Below are 9,113 nucleotides of genomic sequence, written 5' to 3'. Positions count from 1 at the left end.
TGACAACGTCTTCCAGACTCTCAACACATAACAGGAGCAGTGACACCTCTATTCACCTTGTGACGTCTTCCAGACTCTCAACACATAACGGGGCAGTGACACCTCTATTCACCTGACAACGTCTTCCAGACTCTCAACACATAACGGGTCAGTGACACCTCTATTCACCTGGTGACGTCTTCCAGACTCTCAACACATAACGGGGGCAGTGACACCTCTATTCACCTGGTGACGTCTTCCAGACTCTCAACACATAACGGGGGCAGTGACACCTCTATTCACCTGACAACATCTTCCAGACTCTCAACACATAACGGGGGCAGTGACACCTCTATTCACCTGGTGACGTCATCCAGACTCTCAACACATAACGGGGGCAGTGACACCTCTATTCACCTGACAACGTCTTTCAGACTCTCAACACATAACGGGGCAGTGACACCTCTAGTCACCTGACAACGTCTTCCAGACTCTCAAAACATAACGGGAGCAGTGACACCTCTATTCACCTGACAACGTCTTCCAGACTCTCAACACATAACGGGGGCAGTAACACCTCTTTTCACCTGGTGACGTCTTCCAGACTCTCAACACATAACGGGGGCAGTGACACCTCTATTCACCTGACAACGTCTTCCAGACTCTCAACACATAACAGGAGCAGTGACACCTCTATTCACCTGGTGACGTCTTCCAGACTCTCAACACATAACGGGGGCAGTGACACCTCTATTCACCTGACAACGTCTTCCAGACTCTCAACACATAACGGAGCAGTAACACCTCTATTCACCTGGTGACGTCTTCCAGACTCTCAACACATAACGGGGCAGTGACACCTCTATTCACCTGGTGACGTCTTCCAGACTCTCAACACATAACGGGGGCAGTGACACCTCTATTCACCTGGTGACGTCTTCCAGACTCTCAACACATAACGGGGCAGTGACACCTCTATTCACCTGGCGACGTCTTCCAAACTCTCAACACATAACGGGGGCAGTGACACCTCTATTCACCTGACAACGTCTTCCAGACTCTCAACACATAACGGGGGCAGTGACACCTCTATTCACCTGGTGACGTCTTCCAGACTCTCAACACATAACGGGAGCAGTGACACCTCTATTCACCTGGTGACGTCTTCCAGACTCTCAACACATAACGGGAGCAGTGACACCTCTATTCACCTGACAACGTCTTCCAGACTCTCAACACATAACGGGGCAGTGACACCTCTATTCACCTGACGACGTCTTCCAGACTCTCAACACATAACGGGAGCAGTGACACCTCTATTCACCTGCTGACGTCTTCCAGACTCTCAACACATAACGGGGGCAGTGACACCTCTATTCACCTGGTGACGTCTTCCAGACTCTCAACACATAACGGGGCAGTGACACCTCTATTCACCTGGTGACGTCTTCCAGACTCTCAACACATAACGGGAGCAGTGACACCTCTATTCACCTGGTGACGTCTTCCAGACTCTCAACACATAACGGGAGCAGTGACACCTCTATTCACCTGGTGACGTCTTCCAGACTCTCAACACATAACGGGGCAGTGACACCTCTAATCACCTGGTGACGTCTTCCAGACTCTCAACACATAACGGGAGCAGTGACACCTCTATTCACCTGACGACGTCTTCCAAACTCTCAACACATAACGTTAGCAGTGACACCTCTATTCACCTGACAACGTCTTCCAGACTCTCAACACATAACAGGAGCAGTGACACCTCTATTCACCTTGTGACGTCTTCCAGACTCTCAACACATAACGGGGCAGTGACACCTCTATTCACCTGACAACGTCTTCCAGACTCTCAACACATAACGGGTCAGTGACACCTCTATTCACCTGGTGACGTCTTCCAGACTCTCAACACATAACGGGGGCAGTGACACCTCTATTCACCTGGTGACGTCTTCCAGACTCTCAACACATAACGGGGGCAGTGACACCTCTATTCACCTGACAACATCTTCCAGACTCTCAACACATAACGGGGGCAGTGACACCTCTATTCACCTGGTGACGTCATCCAGACTCTCAACACATAACGGGGGCAGTGACACCTCTATTCACCTGACAACGTCTTCCAGACTCTCAACACATAACGGGGCAGTGACACCTCTAGTCACCTGACAACGTCTTCCAGACTCTCAACACATAACGGGAGCAGTGACACCTCTATTCACCTGACAACGTCTTCCAGACTCTCAACACATAACGGGGGCAGTAACACCTCTATTCACCTGACAACGTCTTCCAGACTCTCAACACATAACGGGGGCAGTGACACCTCTATTCACCTGGTGACGTCTTCCAGACTCTCAACACATAACGTTAGCAGTGACACCTCTATTCACCTGACAACGTCTTCCAGACTCTCAACACATAACGGGGCAGTGACACCTCTATTCACCTGACAACGTCTTCCAGACTCTCAACACATAACGGAGCAGTGACACCTCTATTCACCTGACAACGTCTTCCAGACTCTCAACACATAACGGGGGCAGTGACACCTCTATTCACCTGACAACGTCTTCAAGACTCTCAACACATAATGGGAGCAGTGACACCTCTATTCACCTGGTGACGTCTTCCAGACTCTCAACACATAACGGGGGCAGTGACACCTCTATTCACCTGACAACGTCTTCCAGACTCTCAACACATAACGGGGCAGTGACACCTCTATTCACCTGACAACGTCTTCCAGACTCTCAACACATAACGGGGGCAGTGACACCTCTATTCACCTGGTGACGTCTTCCAGACTCTCATCACATAACGGGGGCAGTGACACCTCTATTCACCTGACAACGTCTTCCAGACTCTCAACACATAACGGGGCAGTGACACCTCTATTCACCTGACAACGTCTTCCAGACTCTCAACACATAACGGAGCAGTGACACCTCTATTCAACAGGTGATGTCTTCCAGACTCTCAACACATAACGGGGGCAGTGACACCTCTATTCACCTGGTGACGTCTTCCAGACTCTCAACACATAACGGGGGCAGTGACACCTCTATTCACCTGACGACGTCTTCCAGACTCTCAACACATAACGGGAGCAGTGACACCTCTATTCACCTGACGACGTCTTCCAGACTCTCAACACATAACGGGGGCAGTGACACCTCTATTCACCTGGTGACGTCTTCCAGACTCTCAACACATAACGGGAGCAATGACACCTCTATTCACCTGACGACGTCTTCCAGACTCTCAACACATAACGGGGCAGTGACACCTCTATTCACCTGACGACGTCTTCCAGACTCTCAACACATAACGGGAGCAGTGACACCTCTATTCACCTGACGACGTCTTCCAGACTCTCAACACATAACGGGAGCAGTGACACCTCTATTCACCTGACGACGTCTTCCAGACTCTCAACACATAACGGGAGCAGTGACACCTCTATTCACCTGACGACGTCTTCCAGACTCTCAACACATAACGGGGGCAGTAACACCTCTATTCACCTGACAACGTCTTCCAGACTCTCAACACATAACGGGAGCAGTGACACCTCTATTCACCTGACTACGTCTTCCAGACTCTCAACACATAACGGGAGCAGTGACACCTCTATTCACCTGGTGACGTCTTCCAGACTCTCAACACATAACGGGGGCAGTGACACCTCTATTCACCTGGTGACGTCTTCCAGACTCTCAACACATAACGGGAGCAGTGACATCTCTATTCACCTGACAACGTCTTCCAGACTCTCAACACATAACGGGAGCAGTGACACCTCTATTCACCTGGTGACGTCTTCCAGACTCTCAACACATAACGGGGCAGTGACACCTCTATTCACCTGGTGACGTCTTCCAGACTCTCAACACATAACGGGGCAGTGACACCTCTATTCACCTGGTGACGTCTTCCAGACTCTCAACACATAACGGGGCAGTGACACCTCTATTCACCTGACAACGTCTTCCAGACTCTCAACACATAACGGGAGCAGTGACACCTCTATTCACCTGGTGACGTCTTCCAGACTCTCAACACATAACGGGGGCAGTGACACCTCTATTCACCTGGTGACGTCTTCCAGACTCTCAACACATAACGGGAGCAGTGACACCTCTATTCACCTGGTGACGTCTTCCAGACTCTCAACACATAACGGGGCAGTGACACCTCTATTCACCTGGTGACGTCTTCCAGACTCTCAACACATAACGGGGGCAGTAACACCTCTATTCACCTGACGACGTCTTCCAGACTCTCAACACATAACGGGGCAGTGACACCTCTATTCACCTGGTGACGTCTTCCAGACTCTCAACACATAACGGGGGCAGTGACACCTCTATTCACCTGGTGACGTCTTCCAGACTCTCAACACATAACGGGTCAGTGACACCTCTATTCACCTGACAACGTCTTCCAGACTCTCAACACATAACGGGGCAGTGACACCTCTATTCACCTGGTGACGTCTTCCAGACTCTCAACACATAACGGGAGCAGTGACACCTCTATTCACCTGACAACGTCTTCCAGACTCTCAACACATAACGGGGGCAGTGACACCTCTATTCACCTGGTGACGTCTTCCAGACTCTCAACACATAACGGGGGCAGTGACACCTCTATTCACCTGGTGACGTCTTCCAAACTCTCAACACATAACGTTAGCAGTGACACCTCTATTCACCTGACAACGTCTTCCAGACTCTCAACACATAACGGGGCAGTAACACCTCTATTCACCTGACAACGTCTTCCAGACTCTCAACACATAACGGGGGCAGTGACACCTCAATTCACCTGACAACGTCTTCCAGACTCTCAACACATAACGGGGCAGTGACACCTCTATTCACCTGGTGACGTCTTCCAGACTCTCAACACATAACGTTAGCAGTGACACCTCTATTCACCTGACAACGTCTTCCAGACTCTCAACACATAACGGGAGCAGTGACACCTCTATTCACCTGACGACGTCTTCCAGACTCTCAACACATAACGGGGCAGTAACACCTCTAGTCACCTGACAACGTCTTCCAGACTCTCAACACATAACGGGGCAGTGACACCTCTATTCACCTGACGACGTCTTCCAGTATCTCAACACATAACGGGGCAGTGACACCTCTATTCACCTGACGACGTCTTCCAGACTCTCAACACATAACGGGGACAGTGACACCTCTATTCACCTGACGACGTCTTCCAGACTCTCAACACATAACGGGGCAGTGACACCTCTATTCACCTGACGACGTCTTCCAGACTCTCAACACATAACGGGGCAGTGACACCTCTATTCACCTGACGACGTCTTCCAGACTCTCAACACATAACGGGGACAGTGACACCTCTATTCACCTGACGACGTCTTCCAGACTCTCAACACATAACGGGGCAGTGACACCTCTATTCACCTGACGACGTCTTCCAGACTCTCAACACATAACGGGGCAGTGACACCTCTATTCACCTGACGACGTCTTCCAGACTCTCAACACATAACGGGGGCAGTGACATCTCTATTCACCTGGTGACGTCTTCCAGACTCTCAACACATAACAGGAGCAGTGACACCTCTGTTCATCAGGTGCCTGGTAACGTCTTATCCTGGCCTAATAGCTGGTCCATCGCTAACCAAAAGAAAACGTGCTTTAGTGTTACTCACTTAACCTTCTGACTGATTCAGATGAGAGGGATAATACCGGTTAACCTCAGTAGTAGTTCCTTATACACAGTTCAGGGTTACTGATCGTCTGTTAAGCCACGTAGACAGACAGCATCTCACTGAGAGGGAGGCTAACCCACTAGTAAGGCTGGATTTACAGGGTCTGTTACATGATACCTGATGCTGTGTGAGTTAGTTTGGGTCTGTAACAGGGACTCTGAGAGGGAGGCTAACCCACTAGTAAGGCTGGATTTACAGGGTCTGTTACATGATACCTGATGCTGTGTGAGTTAGTTTGGTTCTGTAACAGGGACTCTGAGAGGGTCTGAGAGGGGGGCATTCCTCACACTAACCTCCAGAATGGCCCTAATGATGAGCTCAGTACAGTATGACATGGCTGTCTCTCAGTGGGAGTGTTCCCACGGTGGTCTGTACAAACAATCGTCGCAGGATTAAAACAACCAGCATATTAAAACATTCTCCTTCAACGTATGCTCCTCCAGCGTCTACTGTTTTTAAAATCTCATATGACACGTTTTAGTTCTGATTGTTTTAGTGAGAAAGAAATGTACAGCTGTAGGATTGTAATTTTTACCTTTATTTAACCAGTATTGTCGCAGGAAAATAATCCTGCAGCAACAGGATTTTAACGTTTAGTCTGTAATGTTGCTTGATCGGTGGATAGGCTATTAGCTGGACGACAGTAAGCTACATGAAAAGTGCAAAACTTTTAATATAACCGTTTGTTAGTGGGAGTTATCAGTGCTCTGATGTAAATCACAAAGCTCATCTGCATTTCCTGCAGGAAAATTCTCAGCAAAGAAAAAAAAGTAACAAATTAAGATCCCACATCAACTCTAACCCTAATCCGTTCATTCAGCCTGTACCTTTGCGTTAAAAAAAGTTGTCATTTCATCTAGCAAGATAACATTTAAAAAAAATGTATATATGCCATCCATGTTTCCTTAACAAAGGAATGTATGACAAGAATGTGTCACTACATCCACAGTGTTAATGCCACACAGGCTACCCCTCCATCAGGCTCAGTTGTGTCACACCAAACAGGATCCCCTCTCTCAAAGGTGTCACACAAAAACAGTCCCCCCCCCTCCCCTCTGTGTTGATATTTGCCTGCATCTGAAACAGTCTGATTACTCAAGCCATTTGTACTTAGCTATAAAATGTAGCAAAGCTGGGGACCACCAGGGGAGTGTCCAGACACCCACCCAGGGCTGAATCGTAGCTAACGCTACCTGCCAAAGCCAAACGTTACGTTAGCCAATCTGAGCTAAGTTTGCCCCAGACTGAGTGTCCCCAGGCCTGCTTCGTCACCTGCTGTCCCTGTTGCTCCATCTGGACTGAAGGGGGTCAGGCCTCAACCCTGTGTGGGTGTTCCTCACGCCTGTCTCTGTTTGGGACGCTTAGAGAGGGGATCCCAGAGGGGCCGGTCTCATGTATGAAAACAATGTGTCATCATCTAGTTCAGTGTGTGTGTGTGTGTGTGTGTGTGTGTGTGTGTGTGTGTGTGTGTGTGTGTGTGTGTGTGTGTGTGTGTGTGTGTGTGTGTGTGTGTGTGTGTGTGTGTGTGTGTGTGTCTGTGGGCGTCTGTGTGTGTGTGTGTGTGTGTGTGTGTGTGTGTGTGTGTGTGTGTGTGTGTGTGTGTGCGTATCTCAATCTTTCAGATGATGTCTTCTGAAAGCTAAACCGCCACACCAGATGGACAGATTACCCCTCACACGTATAAAAGGTGACAGACTTACTGCTGGTGGTAATGGAGATGAGTAGAGGAGCACAATAACATTCTGACCTACTAACAGTCTGGGCTATAGTTCACTATGGCTGATCCGCTACAGGAAGGGAATTGTCCAGGGGTCCTAGGGTTGACCAGGGGTCCTATGTTTGGCCAGGGGTCCTAGAGTTGAGCAGATCTCCTAGGGTTGACCAGGTGTTTGCCAGGGGTCCTTGAGTTGGCCAGGGGTTGGCCAGGGGTCCTAGGGTTGAGCAGATCTCCTAGGGTTGACCAGGTGTTTGCCAGGGGTCCTTGAGTTGGCCAGGGGTTGGCCAGGGGTCCTAGGGTTGGCCAGGGGTACTAGGGTTGGCCAGGGGTGTGTTGGCTAAAGGTTTCTATCAAACATGTTTGGAAGACGAAAAGAAAGTCAGCATCACAGAGTTCGTGGGTGGTTGGTGGGTGGGTGGTTGGTTTGTTGGTGGGTGGTTGGTTGGTTGGTTGTTTGGTTGCTGGGTGGTTGGTTGTTTGGTTGCTGAGTGGTTGGTTGTTTGGTTGCTGGGTGTTTGCTGGGTGGTTGGTGGGTGGGTGGTTTGTGCTTGCTGGGTGCTTGCTGGGTGGTTGGTGGGTGGTTGGTTGGTGGGTGGGTGGGTGGGTGGGTGGGTGGTTGGTTGGTTGGTTTGTGGGTGGGTGGTTGTTTGTTGGTTGGTGGGTGGTTGGTTCGTCAGTGGTTGGTTGGTTGGTGGGTGGTTGGTTTGTTGGTGTGTGGTTGGTGGGTGGGTGGTTGGTGGGTGGTTGGTTGGTTGGTGGATGGTTGATTGGTTTGTTGGTTGGTGGGTGGGTGGGTGGTTGGTTGGTAGGTGGTTGGTGGGTGGTTGGTTGGTTGTTTGGTTGCTGGGTGGGTGGTTGGTGGGTGGGTGGTTGGTTCGTTGGTGGGTGGGTTGGTTGGTGGGTGGTTGGTGGGTGGGTGGGTGGGTGGATGGTTGGGTGGTTGGTTCGTTGGTGGGGGGTTGGGTGGGTGGGTGGGTGGTTGGTTGTTAGGTAGATGGTGGGTGGTTGGTTGGTTGGTTCGCTGGTGGGTGGGTGGGTCGTTGGTGGGTGGTTGGTTCGTTGGTGGTTGGTTGGTTGGTTCATTGGTGGATGAGTTGGTGGTTGGTTGGTTGGTTGGTTTGTAGGTTGGATGGTTGGTTGGTTGGTGGGTGGTTGGTGGGTGGGTGGTTGCTGGGTGGGTGGTTGGTTTGTTGGTGGGTGGGTGGGTGGGTGGTTGGTTGGTTGGTTCATTTGTGGGTGGGATGTTGGTTCATTGGTGGGTGGGTGGGTGGGTGGTTGGTTGTTTGGTTCGTTGGTGGGTGGGTGGGTGGTTGGTGGGTGTTTGGTTGGTTTGTTAGTGGGTGGTTGGTTGGTTGTTTGGTTGCTGGGTGGTTGGTTGTTTGGTTTCTGGGTGGTTGCTGGGTGGTTGGTGGGTGGGTGGTTGGTTGGTTGGTGGTTGGATGGTTGCTGGGTGGATGGTTGGTGGATGGTTGGTGGGTGGGTGGGTGGGTGGTTGGTTTGTGGGTGGTTGGTTGGTTGGTTGGTTGGTGGGTGGGTGGGTGGGTGGTTGGTTGGTGGGTGGTTGGTGGGTGCTTGCTGGGTGGTTGGTTGGTGGGTGGTTGGTTGTTGGATGGTTGCTGGGTGGATGGTTGGTGGGTGGTTGGTTCA

This window comes from Salmo trutta, chromosome 29, assembly GCF_901001165.1.
Source record: "Salmo trutta chromosome 29, fSalTru1.1, whole genome shotgun sequence".
Lineage (NCBI taxonomy): Eukaryota > Metazoa > Chordata > Actinopteri > Salmoniformes > Salmonidae > Salmo > Salmo trutta.
The sequence above is the reverse complement of the archived record's forward strand: the minus strand, read 5'-3'. Positions refer to the sequence as shown.